The sequence below is a fragment of the Myiozetetes cayanensis genome, unplaced genomic scaffold, assembly GCF_022539395.1.
Source record: "Myiozetetes cayanensis isolate MyiCay16 unplaced genomic scaffold, myiCay2020 scf1, whole genome shotgun sequence".
Taxonomy (NCBI): Eukaryota; Metazoa; Chordata; class Aves; order Passeriformes; family Tyrannidae; genus Myiozetetes; species Myiozetetes cayanensis.
Genome location: NW_026086604.1, coordinates 112577412 through 112590919, shown reverse-complemented (window position 1 = coordinate 112590919; position 13508 = coordinate 112577412). Strand labels below are relative to the sequence as shown.

Here is a 13508-nt window from a genome sequence, read left to right as displayed (position 1 = left end):
AAAGTCAATTCTGCAGGCTTGTGTACCACTGTCCAGTAGAAGCATTTCTTCTGTGGTAGGAAAGACTGTTTTCCTTTACATTAATGACTTAGTCATGAACTTCCACACAGAAGAAAATAGCAGCAATATGATGTCTCAAATACACTTACTAATGGAGACAGTAATTTTCTTTAGTGGCACAGCCTCCTCCACTCCTTTTCAGAACTGAAGTACCCATGAAGAGTGATTCAGTGGCAGCAAAAACATGCAAAAAAATGATATCCTGAAGTTTGTTTTTAAATACTCTCCACAGTCGGTATTATGGCTATCAGGAATTTTTGAAAACCATGGGTATGTAATATATTTTCATGAGACATGGAGCATAAGAAACTTCATACTAAAATATCACAACTATTGCATAGCAACCAGCCAAACATATTTGATTCCTGACTAACCAAAGTCTTCTCTCCTTTCTACTTCACCACAGCCACAAATTCCTAACCTACTAGCAAGGGTAATGAACCTTTTTTTTTCTTTCTCCAACATCTTGCCCTGCCTCTCCTTTCTCTCTCTCTTAGATGTCCACGAAAGCAGATGGAGCCTTCACGTGGAGGGACACACGCTTACTTAATCATCTTACTTTGGGTTATCAAACACAAGGGTAATTCTCTTCTGTACTTTAGTTTTCCTATTACTTTAATCTAATAACTTTTCCAATTCAGATTTAGACTGCCCTATGTAAACCATATGTACATGTTAGTCCAAAGAGGGAGAGTAGTAGGGATGGTCAGGTACCAAGCCCACCACTTGCTGTCAAATTGGTTATCAGGTATTCTGGAACATGAAATCCTCTGATATGTCTGGGCTCACCCCTGGATAATTTTACAGAAGAGTTTTTTCACAGGTCTTTCTACATAGCCAGAATTACATGAAAACTCTCCTGAATAATTTTTTATGCACACATACAGCCAGCACAACTCTTAGCTGTTCTCCCTGTCCTGCTGCTGTGGAGCTAACATTCCTACAACAGAAGCTATGCAACCTAAGTACAGTAGAGTGACATAATTCTGAGCTCAAGTTGATGGATTTTTCCATTGCGAGATTTTGCACAGTAACTCCTAATTAATTTTGAACATTGAAATTAATGAGCTTATCAAAGAGACAAGAAAGAGCCAGGGCTATCCTTGGTTCAACACAGTGTTTTATGTTTCTTCTAGCACAAAATTACTTTTTGACCAACCATTTAAATCTATTTTCTGTTAAAAGGATTTTGCCTCTTACCCAGTAAGACAAGGATGCAGCTGAAGGTGTAGCTGAAGAGAACTGAAAAATTACTATCCTCCCATCTCTCTCAGTATTCCATGCAGGTCTCAGAGCAAACATATAAGTTACTACTTTTTCTGTTTTGGGGAAAGCAGATTATTTTATATTAGGAATTCTACAAAATCTGTTAAAAATTTACCCTGCCCTTTCTACTCATATGGATATTAAGACTGGCTATAGAAGATCCTATGTTAAAGATGACAGCATTATGCTCACTGAATAACTGAGGAGAATTCTGAATTCATTCAGGACCTTACTTATATCACAGAAGGAATTCAATATGCATCATGGAAAAATTATTACTGTTCATTGAACTCAATACAAAGAAAGCTACTAAGTAAATCAGGTGAAATATCAGAAGATTATGCAGAGGGACGTGTCTATGGACTGATCAGATAAGAGCAGAAACTGCCTCAGTACGGTCTGCATGACTGGAGCACACAAAATCTGCAAGGTCAGCAGCACAGAGTACCCACCACCGCGCCTCTGCAAGGATCTGCTCAAAGACTTTTCAACCTTTCACTGCCAAAACAAGAGTGACCTGCTCCAGCTCTGATTTTAGAAAATTCTGTGGCTGCCTGTACCACATAAGAGCCTTTGTTGGTGGAGATGTGGATTTAAAAGGCCTGAAGGAATTCTTATGATAATCTGGTCTGACTTCCTGCCTGGCACTGCCCATAATACCTCACGCAGCAATTTCTTTACAAAGCACAAGAACTTGTAACTCTACTAGAAGACATTTCAGAAGGAGATCTAATCTTGATTTAATTACTCCAAGTGATCTACCACATTCCTTTCTAAGCTTTTCCAGTGGTTAATTACACCCACAGTATCATAATTCCAGTGTGAACTCCTCTTCCTTATCTTGCCATGTTTTTGTCTGTTGGAGCCCTATTCTATCTCCCTACACTGATATTTTTAGATACTAACCACATCACACCTCAAAATTCTCTTACCTGAGATAAATAGTTTGCCTGCTTGGCAAATCAAAACAGGCATTCCTGAATCCAACGCACAGCAGCTGCAGTGGAGTAGCATATATAGTGTTTGACTACAGAGACTAAAACAGAAAATTCAATTCAAGTGCAAAGGAAAGGTACCAAGCACACTCTTTAACAAGCTTTTCCAGCTTTCACAGCAGTCACCCACTTTAGAGACCTAGAAATTTGGGATCTGTATAGCTTCATTTTTAACCTGATAAATTCTAGCTCAAACAGGATCAGCAGTTACTAAATACTATAGTTAACTCATAAATAAAAAGTTGGCTGATGGCAGGTGGCTTTCTACTACCCATATGTCAAATCACATAAAAATCTTGCTAACAGAATTACCTGGTACTTCTGCAGGCACTGCCAAGACAGAAATCCAAGAGTGACCAAAATATACCCTCAAATACTTCCAGTTGTGAACCTGGTAAACAAAATAAGTAAATTTCCACTACTGCCGTCACGCTATATTACTTAGGCATATTACTTAGATATTTATATTACTGTAGCATTCAGAGGCTCCACATAAGACTCTCTTGTGTTAGGCGATCAACTACAAACACAGCAGGTTTAATTCATTTTTGCAGTGTTTGCCCAGTTCTTGTATGACTGAATCCTGGTAAGGAGACAGAAGGAGGACTTGTGTCCTCCCTGGATCGCAGATGCTGATGAGCTCAGTGTACAAAGACTGCTTAGAACTAGAATTTCTTCTGGCATTTGCTAAATCCCTGTACTACCCGTGTGGTTCTCAACACATTATAAAGTTCCTTAGCTTCCTTAGCTCTATTCCAGAAGGGTTTTCAGTCCTTCATATTGATTTGGTACGAAGAGCAGTATCTTGCTGTCTAGGGCATATACCATATATGCACACACCTTTGCAAATACAGGTACATACTCTCCCATGTACTAATACAAAGTAAGAACTGCAAAGCTAGATAGTCTGCTATTTACAACATCATTTGTTATGACACCTCAGTACTTTTTCACAACAGTACTGTTTTTTCCATTAATATTTCACATTTCTACTCACTTGTGGTTTCTAACAGTTTACATTTTGAATAGCTTAACTGTCTTTTTTTTTTTAGCCTCCCTCTTCCCTATTTCAAGGATATCCCTTTGCAAATCAGGAGCACAGTTTATGTAGATATGTCAACTTTTACTGGTTTAAGATGTCAAGGGTTTAAAAAAATTCCTTTTAAACACATTTCCATTTGGAAGGCATTTGAATTGAAATATATGCATGAAATCCAGCAAAAAACTCTGCAAACTTTTACTTTAACCACCAATATAAAAACCAAAACAGGCAAATACAGAAGGAAAGGAAAACAGTAACCAACAACACTCCCCTCCCTTGGTAACCTCTGAATGGCTATTAAAATTGAAACTATTACCTGTGACTGAAAAGCAATTATATATTTCTGTAATGTTCTCAACAGGTTCATTCTGCAGCTGCCTGTCAGAACAACTTGCTATCGTATGTCTAGTTACGTTATTTGACATAGATGCTTCATTTCCTAGAAAACACACTACATAGATGTCCTCACTAGCATCTTCACTAGCAATGGAAGAAAGGAAAAGATAAACTCAATTTTTTAACATCTCTTGGAATTGGTAATGTTTTGAAAGACCTTCTTCCATCTTCTGGCCATCTAGGAAATGCATACAGAATCCATTTCCAGAATGCAGTCTGAATGACATTATATTTAACAGGAAATATTCACTGCTAGAAGAATTCACCCCTCCTTTATTTATTTAACTATGTAACTCATGAACTCCTACCATCACATCTCAAAACCCGAAGATCTATGACCAAGCTACTTACTTTAACAGTATATTCTCCAAAATTTCATTTTCAAACCACAAAAAAGTGAAGATTTTCACTGACTGAGCAGTGAAAACCATAGCATCTGCTGAAAAATAACTATCTGCAAATTCTTTATAGGCAAAAAAAGTTTTCAAATCTATGCAGGTATCTTATTTTCATTAAAAAAAAACAAAGAGTGGCTTAGTAACAACAACAAAAAGTTCCATTTTAGACTCATTCTTCAATACCGTATCCTTTCCTATTTGTGCTTCGACATACTGACCCACACTATGTCTCGGGTCTACTCTGAAATGCCGAGCATATTTGTTAAAATTACCTCAAATTAACTTGAATATCTTACTGAAGTTGAATTTAAAAAAATCTTACCTTATTAGAGCTTCATTTTCTGTTCATTCACTGAAAAGAGTAAAGAAATCTGTATTAAAGATCCATTTGATAAAAAGTACTTTATGAAGTTATTATTTTAGTTTTACTTCAATTAACACCAAAACTATGGGGTTCTTTTTATGTAACTGGAATAAATCTCCATTGTTTCGGAGAGTTGATCATTCTCAATACTCTGGGGTGGATGCCTTTATTTACTTGCCATCCTAACTAGCTATGCTGAAAAAAAACATTTTAAATGCTTCAGAAATATCAATACAAACAACTGATCTCACCAATTCCTCACCCAAACTGCAGGCTGATTAGGCACACTTGATAGTTTTAACTGCAAGACATATTTTATGACCATTATCACCATTATTTTTATTGGACATTTCATATTTTCTATTACAAGATGGGTTTGCGAAGCAGTACGCCCATTCACAGAGTTTCCCAGGCTGGAAAGTTTCTTTAGAAGCAGCTATTTTCTGCCCAAATCCCAAACAGGTAAGGTCAGTAGCAGTTTAGAAGAATGAAAGCGTCAAGCCATTTCATTAAACACCTGCTTCAGCTGAGCCACTCTATACGGCACATTTGTCAACAACTTACCAACGAGCATCACAAAATCAAAAAACAAAAAAACCTTGAAGACTATTCTGAAAAAGTTCAGGCATGACTCAGAACAATCAACGAATGCTGAGGCTTGCAAAAATATTCATTAACCTTTCATTTTCTTGTGAATTTTGTTCAGTCTTTTACAACTGGGGAGAACTGTCTTCAGGCATCAGTGTTACAATCGGGAACTGGATTCTGGTAATTTTGAAGTAAATGGGTATTTTTGCCACTAATACATGCAAGAACAAAATCACACTTTTTCTTGTTTCATTTTCTAAATTAGCATAATACACAGCATGAAATAGAAAACAAAGAGCCAAGTCTAATAAAATCTGACAATTATTAGCAGTATTTGTTGAAAAGCAGAGAAAATCATGCTGAGTCACGGGCAAAGCATCTCAACCTCTAGCATTTTCCGTACACTTCATTAGCCATCAGTCAGTATGGTTAGAGATTTACAGATGAAGCAAAAACAAGGAGAGACCTTGCTCATCTTTGCCAAGGACGAATTCGAAGCTCGGCCTCAAAGCATGAGATCAACACAGTGGTTGAAGAGATGGAATTGCTCTAAAATGAAAATGTTATGATTTGGGGGACAGAGGGGTTAATAAGAGAGTCTTCTAGGAATGAATCTGTCAATCTGAGGGAAGCGAAGCTTAAGTGAATAGCAGAAGTGCCTCTTCCCTTAATTTATAGTATGGTCACCTGATATTTTACGAGAGACCTACAAAGTGAGACTATTTCAGAAATGGAACAGGTAAGCTTGAAGAGGGACATTCCTGGAGTGCAGAAAATCATTAGATAAATGAACTGTTCTGAGAAAAGGCATGAGATCCCATTTTTATGAGTCAGCTCATGAGAGCTGACATTTACAGTGTCTGATTTCCCACAACAGAGTATCTGCACATCTGTACCTTTAAAGGAAGAAGAATAACTATAAGGTCATTTAATTACTTAGTAAAATATATAAACCCTCATGGGTTTAATTTTCGTCTGCTCCTTCTGATAATCAACTACTAAAAACATTCATCAGCACCAGATTAATTCACATTTACCTATCTGGCTCTAGGTGTGTGTAACCCACACGAGGTAATTTAAGAAAGATTTTGCTGGAATCAAGGGACAGAACCAGTAGGTATTTTATCACTGGATGCTACGCGGGGTTTCAATAGGATTGAGTGGGATTTATTACAGCAAGGGCTAAATCCTTCTTACTTTTCTCATGCAAAATACCCATTGAAGCTAGACAGAGTGCAACTGAGGACATATTACATCTCTGATTCTTTATTACTCACCTGTCACAATAATACAGTGGTCCACAGCACAAAATTTATGGGACCAGCATGGTTCTTTCTGGGAAGGAAAGGAGCATCTTAAAGGAGAGCCTGTTTTAATTATAAGCAGGTACAGAGGCAAGTCTGAAGAAGACTAAAAGTCGTCCTGTACTTGTGACAAGATTCACAGCTTTTAAAGCAAATTTTCTATGCTACAAACACAGCACAAGCTGCTTTGAAGCATATTTAATGCATCCTACATACTTCTAAAGAAGAATGAAAGCTTACTTTGGCAGGGTTTATGACTCCCATAAAAAAATCTCTATCATGCTTCAAGAAACTATTTGCATAAGTTTTCCTTATCTGATCTAGCTGTTGATAACAGGACAAGCTATAATGAGGGCCATGAGCACCTCCCATCATAGGTTCTCACGGGCCCTGCTGCCTCTCTAGCTTAATGGTCTCAGCAGACATTTGTTCATGAGGACCCATTACTGTTCTCCATCAGGTAGCAAGAAGCTTCTGTCTTCAGATGATCTGGTTTCTATCCAAGCAGAGATAACCCCCACCCAATGTGCCCAAAACCACAGTGGGTAAGTGAGGTTCCAAGCATTCAACAGTTCCTGCAGAAGACTTGTCCGGTTTGCTGTCTTATGCACCTCTGACACCTTGGCAAAGAGTTTCACTCTTTTGAAAGTGTGGGCTCTACACTTTCAGACAAAAATATGATACTTCCTGTTTATTGCCAGTACTTTGTGCTTAATGCCTCCTTGCTTAGATGGAGGGGGAAAGTGTTATCAAAAAAAAAAAAAATTCAAGACATTTTCATCTCAGTGTTCACATGTGTCATTTTTCTAAGCATATGCCTCTTTACAGTAAAATCTATACTTGCTGCCAGTCACCAAATGTGTTAAGTTTGGACAGACTCTGGAAGGATTCTAGCAGACTGCCTCAAAGGCACATCAGTACCATTAAGTTAAACCAAGGAGACAACTGTCCACACTCAGTGACAACAGGCTGTGTAAATTCAACAAGGTATTTACCACTACCCTTTCATTTCAGGTACAGAAAAAAATTAATCATAAATCTTTTTGCAAGATCTATCTTTTTCAGAACAACTTCTTATGAGCCAATCTTGTAAACACTAAAACTAACACTAAAAAAATCTACTGACAGAGACTGTTTTTACAATGTACTTTGCTATTGATGCTGTTCATGATTTTTCTCAAAGAAGATTCACCACTGACTCACCGGACCACAGGAAATCAATATTGCCAAAATGATCAGACAGCAGAATAGATTTCCTCCTTTGCCACACTTAAAAAATTCCTGATTGCATGGAGTTGTACACATAAAAATGTTCCTTTTTGTTTCAGTCATTATTATTTCACCTTTTCTGTTTAGCGGAAACTGAAAAACTGAAGATAAAGAAACACATCTTGCCATTAACTAAAATAGGGGTTTGATCTCTATAACGAATATACTCAATTAGCTAAAACAAGTTATTTCCAAATGATCCAGCACTTATCAAGCATGCAGTAGGAGAAAAGACATCCAGGTGCACTTAAGAAAATTTAAACTACGTATTCTGCCTAGGTCTTTGAGCAGATATCAGATTAGGGATGAGAGCACTACTTGTCTTCTTAAAATTTTCTTCTTATCCAACAAAATCCCTTTCATCCTATTAAGACTTACTTTCAGGCTCCTGACACCCATCACAGACATCTTCATTTAGAAAAAAAACCTTAAAGTTACCAAAAGACGAAAATCTATTCAGTCCTCTAGACAGATTCACCACCACCCCAGAATTTGTTTCAGTTTACTTTTGTAGTTCCTGCAGAATGCTCTGATGTTCAGGGATCCACAAAGATACTGACTGAGGAAAGTAACTACAATTTCCTTTTTCACAAAAGATCACAAAAAGCCACCCAGACCTGGAAAAGCCCCAGAGTTTTCACTCCATCAGAGCCAAGTAAGGAAAAAGAAAGGGGTGGGGGACCAACAATCCTGACCAGGAGATAAATTAATTCTTAAAGCCACACCAGTAAGTTTGGCTTTCAGTTCTGCTGTTTAGCAACTCCCAGTGAGAATTAAAATGCATATCGAGGGGGAAAAGAATAAAAAAAAGAAAAAAAAATCAGGGAAAGTCTCACTGACCTCCCTCAGCAAAGCTCTTCCTCAATATGCAATGAACTCTGCTGGCACAGAAAGGTAACTTAATTCTTCCTGCCACACCAGTCTTGACTCAAGGCCATTTGATTTCACAGTTCCAGTACTTGCAGTAGTTAGCAAGTTGTGCCATGCACTCTATAGAGTGAAAAGCCATGACTGCAGCATGCCAAAGTCTAATCTGTGACAAGCATTCTCATTTCTGGAACTCTGCAGATCACGCGTTGGACTGGGCAGTGCTGCAAGGCAGCGATCAGGTCTGTGTGCACAGCCTAAACTCTGAGACCTAGAGATGCATCCTGAGAGTGTTTACCACCAGTACAATGCTAATCATAATCATGATGCGGGTATATGCTCTCTGCAGGATAAAAGGGTAGAAGAAAGCCAGTGTTTAGATTGGACAGCAAAGACAAGATCATAGCCGGAAGGCAGAAAACTCCTGAAACAGCTCCAGATAAAGTATACACACAGATTAAAAATTAACCACTGTTGCCAAAAAAACACACATAACCCCACCCACAGCTATACATACCTATGTATAACTGCCTAATGCAAGAGGAATATGTGCTCTGTGCTCTGCTGCCCCACCACTGTGACCAGACACAGAGCCACCACCTCACATCTGTCCTGCTCCCCAAGAAAATGGCCAGAAAAAGCATCACCATTCATTACTGCTCTTAATGACTGGATGTCATAGAAATCAGGGACTTCAACGAGTTTTTGGAAGGCAGTCCTCCTTCTGGGTCTAAGAAGTCTTAAATTTTAGCCAGGTAACTTGACCCAACTGTGCAGAGGTGAAATAATGAGGAAACAAAAATCACCATTGCTACTGCTGTATGCTTGTTGAGACTATTCTAGAGAATAAAAACTCACAGCTGCTTTACTGAAAATGCTACAGATAAGCTGTCCAGAAGCTATTATCTTCTCCTGTAAATGATGAGTCCACAGACAGTAATGTCTGCAGTCCTGTTTTGCCAGCATTTCCATTACAATTCTCTGTTTTAATGAAGAATTAACAAGATTAAAATACACTTTGGCAAGTAGACCTTCAAGTTCTATTACAGTACATTGTATTTATATTATCAATGTTAATGTTACAATTCTTCTTGACTTAAAAAAGGACAAAGATAAATTAATTTACTTTTAAAATAAAAACTGTACCAAACGTAATTGTTTAAAATCTCCAAACTTATTTCTCTACTTTTTATTAAAAATACATTATTTATGCCACTAAAAGGAAAAGCTTATTGTTGCAATGAAAGAGTTTATTGAATTCGAGAGAACTAAAGCAGATGCCAGAAAAGGGCAGTTACTCTCCTTGTGCATAACATAATCATATGCCCTAAACCCAATTATTTTTTTCCTCTGGAAGGTATTTAAGGATGTCATCTCTGCAGGGCCTGGCCCGGTGCCACCGAAAGTAAGCCACTGAGAAACCTTGCATTTACCTTAGACTTGAAAACCTTGCCTAGGACCAAAAACTCAATTGCAAAAAGCATCAGGATGTTGAAAATATGCCTTCATATGTATTTTTGAACTGCTGATGTTCATCACTTTTCTGACCGTTGCCCAAAACTTAAAAAACCCCTAACTAACAGTCAAATCTGAGGAGAACCTTCAGGTTTCACATGCAACATATTGTGAACTCAGCAGCGTTCACCCCACGTGTTTATCCATATACTGCAGTTATTGGTGGAAGTCACCACTTCTGAGATTGATGGTACAAACAGTACCCTGGAATTTTCTCATCTCTTCCTCCAGCTTACTGAAGAGGAACCCAGGGAGCAAACAAGCTGAGACAGCCAAACAAGGTTTCATCATCCATTCAATCATCCTTAGTTTCAGACTGTTTTACACCAGATGCCTGATTTTAATCACTGTATGTCTGAGTAAGCATAAACTACAGCAGAGATCGGACTGTGGACCTTCAAACCTTTTATCAGAAAGCACATATTTTTCTGCTTATAATTACCCCACTGACACAAGAATGATTATTGTTGTCTTAATTGTTTTTCTTCTATGAGATGACTGAACTAAAAAAGCTAGTATCTTCAAGGACAAATGTACAGTAAGTATTACTGCATAATATCCCCAGCCAGTAAAGTTCATTATTGAGTCTGGGAATAAAACATGACAGACTTTGTTATGTTATCTTTTTCAGGGTGTCAGTACCAATCCAACACATCCCTGAACATAATAAAGGCAGGCTGTCACCAACTCCTGACACATCCAGAACATGTATTTTTTTTTCCCCACTGCTTTTCCTAATAACTAAGTTGGTGGTGCTCTGTTGTGATAGGGATGGTGGATGACAGCCATCACACCTGCACACAGGAGTGCAGCTGTCATGGTAATTCCATCCAAAATTAAAGCAAATTCTATGAAAGCAAAGGTTTAATACATGCTTCTAACAGTGGAAAAAATACAGTGAACTGATCTGTAGTATATTAACTGCTTTGTCTTTGATTTTAGGATATTTTTTGTTACACTTCTTCCTTCTGCGTTTTTCCTACCTGTACGGCATGTGTCTTCATCTAAGTTCTATGTATAGCACATGTGCCAGTAAATCGTCCCAAAGCAGTTCAGAACTGTGGCACAGACTGCATGATTTGAGCAAGAAATACGTCTTTAAGCTCTGCATAAATTTTGAAAGATATGAAAAATACCCAAAGAATAAATAAAATGGAAATCTGACATTTGAAAGTCAGTGGAAGCAAGCTTAAAGAGAAGAGTAATTTCTTCTTATTTATGGTACTGTAAAGGTTTTAAGGTATATTGTACAACAATGCTGTATAATCATCAGGCAGCAATTCTGCTGGAAACTGCTTTTCACATGGCAGTTTAGGTTCCCTACATAAGAAACAGACAACGAAACAGAAACAGCTATTTCTAAGAAGGGCTTTGGAAATCATCTCCCTATGCCTAGTACATAGAGTAAACATAAATCTTCACTGAAACAAAGTTAGATTTCAGTAGTGTCTGCAGCTGCCTAACTTCATCTTTTGCGAAGAGGTGGTAGAAAACATTGTTAGTGACAATGACATCATTTGCTAGTGATAACCAACTATGACTAAATTCAAAATATTGTTGAATCAAGGTTTTCCGCCTAAGCTACTGGGATAAAAGCCTTAAGAAATTATATTTTCTTTATTTTGTGGAGCTAAGGTCAAGCATGCTGAAGCTCTCAGGCTTTTTTTGAAAGGTGGAATTGGGCTGAACGCCAATTAAGAGACAACTGACAGATTTAGACACTCGTTTAGGAACTATGTAGCAATGTATCAAAACCAATGTATTGGAATTGTCTTTTATGTTTATTTCTACCAAATGAAATCAGAATTACAAAAGTCTATTAAACTACTCAAATTCAAAACTGCATTCATGCACACTGAAAACCTTTGAATGCACAACTAGCAGGAAAGGGGGAAGTGGTATTTCCCCCACTTTGGATGCTCCATAAAAAAAGGCTTCATTTGCAATTCTGTGTTTTTAGAAAGATGGTGGTATTTGCTGGTTTCTTCCCCCAGTATATCACAGATAATATTCAGCTGTCACGTTTATGAGGTATTTGCAATTGTAACTCAACAGACAAATTCTTTGTTACAAAGAGAGAACAAATAATGGGGATTTACAAAGCTGTAATTACAGTAAGATGGTTTATGCATAAGGATATATTAAAAGAAATACTATACTCAAAATAATTTCTTCTAAGAAATCGTCTGAGCATTATCACCACTTACACTAAGGACCCTTTTATAATGTTACCATAAAAAGGATTCTAAATGCTTGTCATCCCTAAAGGATGCCTGCAGACTCTGCCAAGCTCTCCTACGTAGGCTGAAGTTGACAGAATATACCTGTTTTACAGTTAGAAAATTATGAAGAACGAGCACAGCAAACTTTGAGCCCAAAACAAACCACACTAAAGGCAGATGCTGTACTTCAGCAACCAGCCAAAGCATGTCAGCTGCTGCAAGCCTTTGCAGTGAAACAGGAGCAGAGACCAAACAGTGGTGCGTGCCACCCCTACCAGCCAACACCAAGAAGTTGTATGGTTTGTTGTACGACAAGCACAAGCAGAACCACTAATTGATGACCCCACTCCAGATGTGGATCAGGCTACTGTAAGGACACCTGCACGTGAATGACAATGAATCCACTAAGTAACACACCACTGAGGACAAGGACCATATTCTTGCCTTTGCGCTGGTCCATCTGGTCATGAAAGGCACTTGGACATGCAGGAGTGGGATGCCTCCACGTATGGGGGTTTCAGCCTCTATTCTGGATCTCCTGTTCCACCAGCAGCTTCCTGAGAACAGGTGTTCCCTGTGCACCAAAGACCTGTGGTTGGTTGCACAGCATTCCCCAGGAGACCCATAACCAGTTACAGTTGTGCCCTGAGGATGCTTTGAACCAAACTGCCAGACAGCCTGTCCCAGTAGTGAGGAAAAACAAAAGCAAAGATGACTTCAAGCATCCCACCGTCTGAATTAAAAAGGATATTAAGTTAGGTTTCACTTCAATATAATCCATGAGCAGAACATAGCTGGGAAGTTATTTTACAATACAGTGAACATTGTTTATTTAGCTATCAATTGCCACTATAGTTTCTGTTGCTGTTAAGTCAGGAAGATTTCTACATCTTCTCAAAATAAAACATTGAGCTGGGAATCACAAATAAAATCAAAACATTTTGCTTAAATTTATCCTGAGATCCTTTTGATCCTACTGGCTTTTTGGTAAACCAGAATGGGAGAATCTGACCGTTATTCAAGAAACTACAGTAAAAAACTTTTTACTTTCCCAAATACCATCTCTAAGATCCGTGATTCATTATCATAGTTTAGATTTTGTAAATGATTACTGGTGTAACAATAAGCAATTCTGGTAGTACTGGATTTTTAAGGTTACGCTTGAACACATTGAAACAGTTACTAGTGCAATATATAACAACAAAAAAAAAAAGTCCAGCTC

General features: G+C 38.0%; 1 protein-coding gene across 6 annotated transcripts in view; it reads right to left on the bottom strand.

Moving 5' to 3' along the window:
• Positions 1–13508, bottom strand: part of THRB (thyroid hormone receptor beta) — a 173109-nt gene that overhangs the window by 122560 nt on the left and 37041 nt on the right. For 3 of the 6 annotated variants that reach the window (XM_050312138.1, XM_050312120.1, XM_050312111.1), the window contains one exon: positions 4480–4509. The exons of 1 other annotated variant lie outside the window; for it this stretch is intronic. The gene's annotated coding sequence lies outside the window, so the exon portion shown is untranslated. Of the gene's footprint in view, positions 1–2633; positions 2713–4479; positions 4510–6386; positions 6430–13508 lie in introns of those variants that run through there. 2 more of the 6 variants (XM_050312148.1, XM_050312129.1) reach the window with 2 other exon arrangements.